The sequence below is a fragment of the Callorhinus ursinus genome, unplaced genomic scaffold (assembly GCF_003265705.2).
Source record: "Callorhinus ursinus isolate GAN/ISIS: 27379988/994484 unplaced genomic scaffold, GSC_fseal_2.0 scaffold4, whole genome shotgun sequence".
Taxonomy (NCBI): Eukaryota; Metazoa; Chordata; class Mammalia; order Carnivora; family Otariidae; genus Callorhinus; species Callorhinus ursinus.
In genome coordinates, this window is record NW_027397066.1 from 124,919,342 (window position 1) to 124,931,519 (window position 12,178).

General features: G+C 36.5%; 1 long non-coding RNA gene across 3 annotated transcripts in view; it reads left to right on the forward strand.

Annotated features, from left to right (window-relative positions):
- The window catches only part of LOC141372518 (uncharacterized), a 116,971-nt gene that overhangs the window by 33,516 nt on the left and 71,277 nt on the right, over positions 1-12,178 (forward strand). For all 3 annotated transcript variants that reach the window (XR_012377784.1, XR_012377786.1, XR_012377785.1), the window contains one exon: positions 9,305-9,412. This is a non-coding gene — a long non-coding RNA (uncharacterized lncRNA). The remainder of the gene's footprint in view (positions 1-9,304; positions 9,413-12,178) is intronic.

Consider the following 12,178-nt stretch of genomic DNA (forward strand, 5'->3'; position numbering starts at 1 on the left):
TAAGAACATATTATGAGCAACTCTATGCCAGCAAATTAGATAACCTGGAAGAAATGGATGCATTCCTAGAGATGTATCAACTACCAAATCTGAACCAGGAAGAAATAGAAAACCCTGAACAGATCTATAATCCCTAAGGAAATTGAAGCAGTCATCAAAAATCTCCCAACAAACAAAAGCCCTGGGCCAGATGGCTTCCCAGGGAATTCTACCAAACATTTAAAGAAGAATTAATACGTATTTTTCTGAAACTGTTCCAAAAAATAGAAATGGAAGGAAAACTTCCAAACTCGTTTTAGGAGGCCAGCATTACCTTGATCCCAAAACCAGACAAAGACCCCATCAAAAAGGAGAACTACAGACCAATATCCTTGATGAACATGGATGCAAAAGTTCTCACCAAAATACTAGCCAATAGGATCCAACAGTACATTAAAAGGATTATTCACCACGACCAAGTGGGATTTATCCCTGGGCTGCAAGTTTGGTTCAACATCCACAAATCAATCCATGTGATACAATACATTAACAAAAGAAAGAACAAGAATCATATGATCCTCTCAATAGATGCAGAAAAAGCATTTGACAAAGGACAGCATCCTTTCTTGATCAAAACTCTTCAGAGTATAGGGATAGAGGGTACATACCTCAATATCATAAAAGCCATCGATGAATAACCTACAGCGAATATCATTCTCAATGGGGAAAAAAACTGAGAGCTTTCCCCCTAAGGTCAGGAATGCGGCAGGGATGTCCACTATCACCACTACTGTTCAACATAGTATTAGAAGTCCTAGCCACAGAAATCAGACAACAAAAAGAGGCATCCAAATAGGCAAAGAAGAAGTCAAACTCTCACTTTTTGCAGATGATATGATACCTTACGTGGAAAACCCAAAAGAGTCCACCCCAAAACTGCTAGAACTCATACAGGAATTCAGTAAAGTGGCAAAATATAAAATCAATGCACAAAAATCAGTGGCATTCCTGTACAAAAACAAGACAGAAGAGAGAGAAATTAAGGATTTGATCCCATTTACAATGGCGCCCAAAACCATAAGATACCTAGGAATAAATCTAACCAAAGAGGCAAAGGATCTGTACTCAGAAAACTATAAAATACTCATGAAAGAAATTGAGGAAGGCACAAAGAAATAGAAAAACATTCCACGCTCATGGATTGGAAGAACAAATATTGTGAAGATGTCAATGCTACCTAGAGCAATCTACACATTCAATGCAATCCCCATCAAAATACCATCCACTTTTTTCAAAGAAATGGAACAAATAATCCTAAAATTTGTATGGAACCAGAAAAGACCCCGAATAGCCAGAGGAATGTGGAAAAAGAAAAGCATAGCTGGTGGCATCACAATTACAGACTTCAAGCTCTATTACCAAGTTGTCATCATCAAGACAGTACGGTACTGGCACAAAAACAGACACAAAAATCAATGGAACAGAATCGAGAGCCCAGAAATGGACCCTCAACTCTATGGTCACCTCATCTTCTACAAAGCAGGAAAGAATGTCCAGTGGAGAAAAGATAGTCTCTTCAACAAATGGTGTTGGGAAAATCGGACAGCCACGTGCAGAAGAATGAAACTGGACCATTTCCTTACACCACACACAAAAATAGACTCCAAATGGTTGAAAGACCTCAATGTGAGACAGGAGTCCATCAAAATCCTAAAGGAGAACACAGGCAGCAACGTCTTCGAACTCAGCTGCAGCCACTTCTTCCTAGAAACATTGCCAAAGGCAAGGGAAGCAAGGGCAAAAATGAACTATTGGGACTTCATCAAGATAAAAAGCTTTTGCACAGCAAAGGAAACAGTCAACAAAACCAAAAGACAACCGACAGAATGGGATATGATATTTGCAAATGACATATCAGATAAAGGGCTAGTATCCAAAATCTATAAAAAACTTATCAAACTCAACACCCAAAGAACAAATAATCCAATGAAGAAATGGACAGAAGATATGAACAGACGTTTTTCCAAAAACGACATCCAAATGGCCAACAGACACAGGAAAATGTGCTCAACATCACTGGGTATCAGAGAAATCCAAATCAAAACCTCAATGAGATACCACCTCACACCAGTCAGAATGGCTAAAATTAACAAGTCAGAAACAACAGATGTTGGCGGGGATGTGGAGAAAGGGGAATCCTCCTACACTGTTGGTGGGAATGCAATCTGGGCAACCCCTCTGTAAAACAGTATGGAGGTTCCTCAATCAGTTGAAAATAGAGCTACCATACGATCCAGCAATTGCACTACTGGATATTTACCACAAAGATACAAATGTAGGGATCCAAAGGGGTACGTGTAGCCCAATGTTTATAGCAGCAATGTCCACAATAGCCAAACTGTGGAAAGAGCCAAGATGTCCATCAACAGATGAATGGATAAAGAAGAAGTGGTATATATACACAATGGAATATTATGCAGCCATGAAAAGGAATGAGATCTTGCCATTTGCAACGACGTGGATGAACTGGAGGGTGTTATGCTGATTGAAATAAGTCAATCAGAGAAAGACATGTATCATATGACCTCACTGATATGAGGAATTCTTAATCTCAGGAAACAAACTGAGGGTTGCTGGAGTGGTGGGGTGTGGGCGGAAGAGGGTGGCTGTGTGATAGACATTGGGGAGGGTATGTGTTATGGTGAGCACTATGGATTATGCAAGATTGTTGAATCACAGATCCGTAACTCTGAAACAAATAATGCGATATATGTTAAGAAAAAAAAAAAAGAAGAAGATAGCAGGAGGGGAAGAATGAAGGGGGAAATCGGAGCGGGAGACGAACCATGATAGACGGTGGACTCTGAAAAACAAACTGAAGGTTTAGAGGGAAGGGGGCGTGGGGGGATGGGTTAGCCTGGTGATGGGTATTAAAGAGGGAACATTCTGCATTGAGCACTGGGTGTTATGAACAAAAAAATGAATCATGGAACACTACATCACAAACTAATGATGTAATGTATGGTGATTAATATAACAATAAAAAAAATTTAAAGGAAAAAAAACAGCACCTGGACAAAAAAAAAAAAGAACGCTCTACCTCTCCCTCTACCCATCCTCCCACTCTCTCCCTCTCCCTCTCTCTTTTCAAATAAATAAATAAATCTTAAAAAAAGAACTTTAAAAAAATGAATTGGTTCTTTGCTCATTTTTATTATTTATTATTTATTATTGTGAATTCCATTTCTTGGTCCTTTTTCAACATGCAACAAAAGATTCTACTGCTTTCAACATTAGATTACTAAAAAGATGCTTTTTACAATGACTTTATGGAAGTTTTAAAAATAGGACAATAAGACTTTTGGGACTTGTTACATAGATTATTGTCAGTAATGAGGTTTGGGGCAAAACAAGTAGAAAAATAAAGTTGCCATGAACTCAGATGAGAAACAGATTTGGGGATTGGTGACTGGACATATTTCACATATTAAGTTTGAGCTGCTTCTTACACATCCACATAGAGATGTCAAGTATGTGACTGGATATATGAATTCAAATTTCATGGGAAAGAGCTACACTAATGGCATGAACTTGGGAGTCATCAGTATATAGATGGTAGACATGGGTCTGAATGAGATCATCCAGGGAGTGGGTATAAACATGAAAGACCATAAAAGAGAAGAGGTCCAAGGTCAGGATCCACAGAAAGACTAAGAAAGAGCATCCAGAAAGATAGGAGGAATGATTCTTCATTGCCTTTTCATTCCCTGATTTGGAGGCACTATAAATGTGAGCAGTTATAGTTTAGTCCTGGAAAATGTTGTAAGGATGATGTTGCTTAGTTCAAATATGTTTAAAGATGCTGAGAAGTGTACCATATGCAGTCCATTGATATTTTTTGTTGGTTTGAATTAAGACTTGCCGGCTGCAGAAAACTAAAAATACATCATGCTGATAAATGGACACCCTGAACACTTTGTGTGTGTGTGTTTTTCACAGTTTTCCATGACATTTTAACCAAGTGTGGAGGATATTCTTCTTTCCTTACACTTGGTATGGCTAATGCTGAATGTGTGGGGATTACAATCATACCATGTGACAGATTGCAGTGTCATACATACAGGATTCTGCCTGCACTGCAGGGATTAACAGAAGGAAATCATGGCTAGGAGGGAGAAGGTATTTATTCAGCTGCAAATAACATAATAAAGTGGTAATGATAATTAAGAAAGTTACCAGGTGAAAGTCATGCTTCCTTCAGGTTCTTCACTCTTCACCATTACCTCAAAAATATGTATAGATAACTATCTATACATATATTATATGTATCATATATCATATATAACATATATATATGCATATTGCTTCCAGGTATCTCCATCTTTATTAGAACAGACAGTTATCATTTCAAAAATACTCTATTTAGTTTATTTTGTGTAAAGATAGCATTCAACAAAGGTTAACTTTTAGTTCAGGAAAAACTGATTTGCTTGGGAAATCAAGTAATGATTCCTGTACATAGGAAATATATATGAGGCAAAAAAAAAAAATAGAGATCATACATTACTTATATAAAACTGTGCTTAAAATTTAGAAGCCAGATACAATTGATTGGAGAAGAAGTCCCAACGTCATTGTAAGATGATAATCATCTAGGATGTGGCATCGTGTGAGGTCTGCCCTTCTTGTTCTTCTTGGGCATTGAGCTCCTTTCTCTGAGCCTGTTCCTGGAGACAGATCAAAGAAAACAAGGAAGGCAAAGACACTATATGTCTTGGTTCTTCAAGTGGTATATAGCACTAGCCTTAAGAATTAATTAAACATTAATTAACAGATTAAGCATTAATGATCTAAATGACAATTAAGGGGCCCCTGGATGGCTCAGTTGGTTAAGCATCTGACTCTTGATTTCGGCTCAGGCCATGATCTCAGGGTAGCGAGATCGAGCTCCCGGTCAGGCTCCGCACTGGGCATGGAGCCTGCTTAAGATTCTCTCTCTCTCTAAAAGGTATGTGTTATGGTGAGCACTGTGAATTGTGTAAGACTGTTGAGTCACAGACCTGTACCTCTGAAACAAATTATACATTATATGTTAAAAAAAAAAAAAAGAAGATAGTAGGGAGGGAGAAATGAAGGGGGGGAATCGGTGGGGGAGAGGAACCATGAGAGACTATGGACTCTGAGAAACAAACTGAGGGTTTGATAAAAGAGGTTTCTGGAGAGGGGCGCCTGAGTGGCTCAATCAGTTTAGCATCCAATTCTTGATTTAAGTTCAGGTCATGATCTCGAGGTCCTGGAATTGAACCCTGCATGGAGCTCCTTGCTCAGCCCAGAGTCTGCTTGAGGATTCTCTCTCTCTCTCTCTCTCCTTCTGCCCCTCCCCCTAGTTGTGCTCTCACGGTCTCTCTCTCTCCCTCTTTCTCTCAAATAAATAAATATTTTTTAAAAAAGAGAGAGAGAGACTTCTGGAGAGTTTATGAAGTTAATTTCTTCATGCTTTCTCTGTCTCCCAAATGGAATCTTAAAGACAACCCAAATAAGCAGATGACTTCACTCAGTTGCAGGGGGAAATGCCTCTCTCTGTTGCTCTCTTTCTGTCATTTTCATTCTATGGCTGTTTCTGGCTCTGGCTCTGGCTCTCTTTCTTCCACAGTCTCTCATCTTTCCCCTGTAGTAATGTTGTTAAGTTGTTAGAATTAACTGATATTTTTCCAGATGAAATTTCCAATAGAATTTTATGGTATAAAACAAATCACACTACTTACTTCTCAGGTCAGGTGCAGATAGATTTCTCAAACCTCCTTTCATACTCAGTCAAGGGAAAAAATTTCGTATGTATATTGATGTATATTTTGTGCAGTAATAATTTGTTCTAGGTAGTGTTCAAGGAATGACATTTGGATTCTAAAGTTAGGTATACTGATCTGTGAGTTGAAAACTAGTAACTAGAGATACCTGGGTGGCTCAATCGGTTAAGTATCTGCCTTTGGCTCAGGTCATGATCCCAGGGTCCTCAGATACAGTCTTGCATCGGGCTCTTGCTCAGCGGGGAGCCTGCTTCTCCCTTTGCCTGCTGCTCCGCCTGCTTGTGCACACTCTCTCTCTTTCAGTCTCTCTCTCTGACAAATAAATAAATAAAACCTTTAAAAAAAGACAAACTAGTAACTAAGCTCTCTGAACCCATATATTCAAAATGCATTTAAATGAGTTTGTGAAGAGTAACATCTTTCATTTTATTCTTAGATATTGCTCAATAAATATTAAGAATAATATATTATTCACTAATTAATACTATATTAGTAATTAATAATGTATTAATACCTTAATATTAATAAATAATGTAAGAATAATTGAGCCTTACTCTTATGGCCTCTGTCCTTTTATAGAAATAATATTTTATAAATGAAAGCCAAAATTTATTTAGCTTTATATGTACCCTTCCAAGAAACAAAAATGAATTAACAGCAATTTATAGGAATTAGCAAGAACACATGGAACCAAACCTTTTATTTTATTATTTTACTTTTTTATTTTATTTTATTTTATTTAAGTATCCCTTTATAATCCCTTGGACTTCATGATAAAATTAGGTCAATGAAAGTGATACAGTTTAATGATGTGGTCAAAAACACCCTGAGGAAATAAAAAGTCAACAATAATTCAACTTGTGTTCAAGATTTATTGCCACGAACTTTGTGGCATTGAAGAAAATTCCATTAAGCATTACTGCATCTCTTTTTCTCCCTGGAGGAAAACAAAGTATTTATCTCCCCTTACCATGATTAGAGAATTGTCACCTTTAAAAAAAACATTGTCCTTTATCGCCAAAGCAGACACATAACAAGAAAATCACAGAGCATTTTCTTCTGAACTTGGGAATCACATTTCATGATCTCACCTTTACTGAGGCATTTCCTGTAGGTATGCAGAGGTGTACTTCTGTTGAATGCTACTAAATGCCAGACACTGAACTGTGCACTTTCCCTACTTAAAGCGTTTCAACAACTTCATAAGAAATACTGTATTATTTTCATTTTCCAGATGAGAACACCAAGTTTCAGATAATTTAAGTGACTTGTTGGATGCTACATTTTGAAGTGCTAGAGTCAGAATTTGAACCGGGGCCCAGAGGTGGAGGTCTATATATCACGATGAATTATTTCATTTTTAAAACTATGTATATTCGTGTGTGTGTGTGTGTGTGTGTGTGTGTGTGTGTGTGTGTGTGTCTTGGGGATGGGTGGACAACTTATGCTAGCTAGCCAGAAGATCAGAATGTGCCTCTGTTGTCCCTGATACAGAAAACAAGATGAGTGAATAGAAGTGATGTTATGATTTTAAGCTTCAATGCAGCTGTGCTGTTGGGTAATATTCTACTATGCATATGAGGGCAATACCATAGGGATAGGAGAGGAGCAAAATGGAAGGAAGGATCTCAGGCCCTGAAGTTTTTAAGCCATCACTTGAGACCTGGACTCCTATTCAAAATATTCCTGAAAATGTATTTGCATTACCCTAGAGCATATCCTAATATAGAACAGCACAGATTAAACATTAATTAACAGATTAAGCATTAATGATCTAAATGACAATCAAGGGGCCCCTGGATGGCTCAGTTGGTTAAGCATCTGACTCTTGATTTCGGCTCAGGGCCATGATCTCAGGGTAGTGAGATCAAGCCCCCGGTCAGGCTCCACACTGGGCATGGAGCCTGCTTAAGATTCTCTCTCTCTAAAAGGTATGTGTTATGGTGAGCACTGTGAATTGTGTAAGACTGTTGAATCACAGACCTGTACCTCTGAAACAAATTATACATTATATGTTAAAAAAAAGAAGATAGTAGGAAGGGAGAAATAAAGGGGGGGAATCGGTGGGGGAGAGGAACCATGAGAGACTATGGACTCTGAGAAACAAACTGAGGGTTCTAGAGGGGAGGGGGTGGGGGGATGGGTTAGCCTGGTGATGGGTATTAAAGAGGGCACGTACTGCATGGAGCAGTGGGTGTTATACGCAAACAATGAATCATGGAACACTACATCAAAAACTAATGATGTAATGTATGGTGATTAACATAACATAATAAAAAAATTAATAAAAAATAAATTTAAAAAACCTATTATGAAATTAAAAATATATATAATAAAAAAAGATTATCTCTAGCCCTCTCCTTCTGCTCCTCCTTCCATGCTCTCTCTTTCAAATAAATAAATAATAAATAAATAAATAACAATCAATAAATTAGAAAAATAATAAAACTTCTTAAGTAGAAAAAATAATGAAAGAGGAAATATTGATATCATGGAAGACAAGCAAAAAGAAGAGAGAAGAGCAGTGAAATAAAAGCCCAGTTCTATAAAAATACCACTAATGTAGGCAATATTCTGCCAATGCTGGTCAGGAAAAAAGAGTGAGAGAGAGAGAGAGAGAAGTGATAGGTGATAAGTAGCTAGATGAATAGATATTGAAAACACTGTAACTATATGTAATATTGAGGATTTTAAAAACCTGTTAAAAGTATGAGACCCTTTATAATAAATTTTAAAATAAAATGTTAATTATCTAAAAATATATGTTAACAAAATGTATTCATTATAAATAAAAATCCATGTAGATCTATATCAACTAAAGATATATAAACATTATCAAAATATCTACATCAGAAAAAGCAACAGGTCCAGATGTTTTGATTGGTGTATTCTACTAAGTTATCAAGAAATAGAAAGTCTTTTCTTATAAATTTTACAAAACTAGTATGAATTTGCTACCAATTCTGCAAATAAATAAAGCCAGGAAAATGATTAGCAACTATCATTTATGAAATAGATGTAAAACTACTGTATAAAATAGCAAACTGATTCACATTGTGTGTGTGTGGTGTGTATATAGGTAAAAAAACCTTCATGACTAAATATGTTTTATCCCAAGATATTAAGATGATTTAAATTTAGAAAATACATTAATATAATACATCAACCGGACAATGTAAAGAAAAATCTATATCAATAAATGCAGCAGTCATATAATAAAATTGAAAACAACTTATGAAAGAAACAATGAACAAAACAGTAATAGAAGGTCACTTTCCTAATCCAATTGTTTGTATCTTTCAAAAGCAAGTGAATTCAATGGCAGTGAAATGTTAGAACCATTCCGTACTTTAGTTATTTCCCCACATATCTACCTCTAATCCAGGTTTAGGCTAATGAGATATAAATGCAAGCTTTAAGTGGCAGCTTCCATGAGACTTCCTTAACAGATATCTGGCCCATGAGTTTTGACCTTTCTTTTTCTACTCTTCCTCCTTCCTGTCACTGCTGATGTGGAGGCTGCTATGAATCAAGAGTGTAGGAGTGGCGAACTGGAAGGTCTGAGTCCTTAACAATATGTAGCACCATATCAGCCCCAAACTGACAGCTTCCAGACTTGTAGAAATGTAAGTAAGAAATAAACTTCTATTTTGTTTCAGCTGCTGTTACCATGACTGCTTCTTGTCAACCCTGTACATTGCTAGCAAATGTAATGACAGAATAAAAAGAAATGATTTATAAATTATAAATATACCCTAGTTGAGATTTGGAGAGTTATATGATTATATACATAGAAAATCACAGATATTTATATTGCAACATCAGTGAGCTACTCTTTCATACCCATAACATTGTCAGAAACTAAAAAATCTGATAATACCAAGTGTTGATGAAGTCATGGAAACATACAAACCCTCGTACACTGCTAATGGGAGTATACGTTTTTTAAAATTATTTCATCAAGTTTATAGTTGGAATTCTTTTGACTTTAGGCAACAGAAATCTTATCTCAAATTGGCTTAATTAACATGGACATCTACTATCACCTGTGTACAGAGTTTAGCTGAAAACCAGGCTTATGATGATCAGGGGCTCAACAAGTCTTCGAGAAGCCAGTTCTTTCCAGCTCTGTTTCTGCCATCCCTAATATACCAACTTCTCTCTCACACTGGCCTCTCTCAGTGGCAAGAATGCTACAGCTTTTCCAGAGATCTCATCCAGACAGACATCTAGAGAAGAAAAGGTGCTATATTCCTGTGACTTCCTTTTAGGAGTAAGGAAACCATTTCCAAAAGTTCATGTTTCTTTACTCAGCATTAGCCATGTGCCCATTCTCAAACCAATTATTTTCAAAGAGAATAGAGTAGCATAATCATTAGAGCAAGATTTTTAGTAGCAAAGGATTAAAGACTGAAAATTCAGTAATAAGCAAATGGATAAAATTGTTTGTTACAGCATTATAATAGAATACTATATAGTAATACTGATAAGAGTAACAGGTAACATTTAGTGAGGTGTTACTATGTGCTAGGTATTCCTCTAAGCACTTGCTAAATATGTATTTATTTTTCCATGGAAGAGTGGGCAAACCCTACATTTAAACTAGTAATTTCATCCTATTGAGATGATACCCATAAGATCAATGATAATTAAAAGGGCTGGTAATAACAAGTATTGGTAAAGATAAATGTTATGTGTGTGTATGTACATACATATATACATATTTGTAAATATATATATGGAATATTGTAAATATATATATGGAACATAAACTTCAAATACTAGTTATAAAAGTTTAATTTTTCAGATAAAAAATAAAGCATGAAGAAATTAAATATTTACCCAAGAACACAAGGCTATTAAGAGGCAGAGATAGGACTTGAGTCCAGAGAGTCTTTAAATAGCAGTTAAAATAAATAAATTAGATCTACATACATGTATCAATGTGGACAATTTTAAAAGCGTAATCTTGAGTAGATGGTAGCCTTTCAACATAAAAGGAAATATAAGAATAGACTAAGTTTGCCACGAGGGGTTAGATATTAAGAGTTCATTTGGGAATAGGTTGTTTTGAAGGTAAGGAACAATGATGACACCCCACAGTCATGTATATGGCTATCCAGAAGACAATCAGATACAAACATTTCAAAAAAGGTTTTTGGATCTGGATAGCTGACAGTTATCAGGTAGTAGTGGAAACTGCAGGTGGATTTAAAATGTGAAAAGAGGGAAGTAAGAAAGAAAGAGTCCTAAGTTTGGGGAGAAAGGAACCCAGAAGGGAGGTTGATAAAGAATAACAGAGTAGTAATGGATGAGAGTCCTGTCTCAAATATGATAAAGGGTGAGCTTCAAGAGCATTATGGCCAGTAATATCAAATGCTACTGGGAGTGGTGAAAATACTTGGCACATCATTGAGAACATTAGTGAAACCACTTTCCAATGCAGTTATAGTTACAAACCTGCTTCTATCCTTTGAAGAGTCAATAGGAGATGAATAGAAGGGTATATAAAATTGCAGCCTATTTTTTCAGAGGAGCTTGGTCAGTTAAGAAAAAGTGAATGTTAGAGGATCAGGCAGGGAGAATGAAGGGTTTTTTCAGTGGAAAAGACATGATAATATTTTTAACTTGTGTGAAGTCAGTAAAGGGAGACATCTAAAATACTGGATAAGGAAGGGTAGGACTTACTGTAGGAGAAACATCTGGAAGAAGATGGGAAGCAGTGGATCAAGAGCACAGGTGGAGAATTTAGCCTTGAACGTGAGAAATAATGAGGAAGTGAATAAGAAATCTCCCAGATGAGAAGAGAGACAGATGGAACAAAGAAAGGAGAGAAATGAGTTTTGTCCTGCTGTGTTTCCAATCAGCTTTTCCCAGAAGGGATACTTGGCAAGGAAAACAGGAAACAGACAGGTGGTCCAAGGTCTATTGGGTAAAGTTAATATATAGTTGCTTGATTATTCAGGTCTGAGTTTTAGGACAAAAAAATAAAGTAGATTAAAAGCAATTACTGAAAATTTATGAATCATATCCAGTTGCCCAGACACCAGTCTCCTGACCTGAATTTCTTCTTCCCTTAGTGAGTGGAGCTGGAATGTTGCCTATATGGAGGCCATTCTGAATTTACACCAAAAAACAAACCAACCAGAAAAGAGTTAAAGAAAAGTCTCACCAGATGTCAGCACCAAAAGCCACCTAGTGATCCTCCACACAAACCCTGTTTCACAGAGGAAAAAAACAAATCTCGAAAGTGTGCATGATAGCTCCAAGGTCATCAAATTATTGATTGGTGGAGAGCTCATGCTTTATTTTCAACAAACACATGATATATTTTACTTCTTTAATTCATTTATTATTTGCCTCCTCCCAAGAGAATGTGGTCTCCTTGAGAG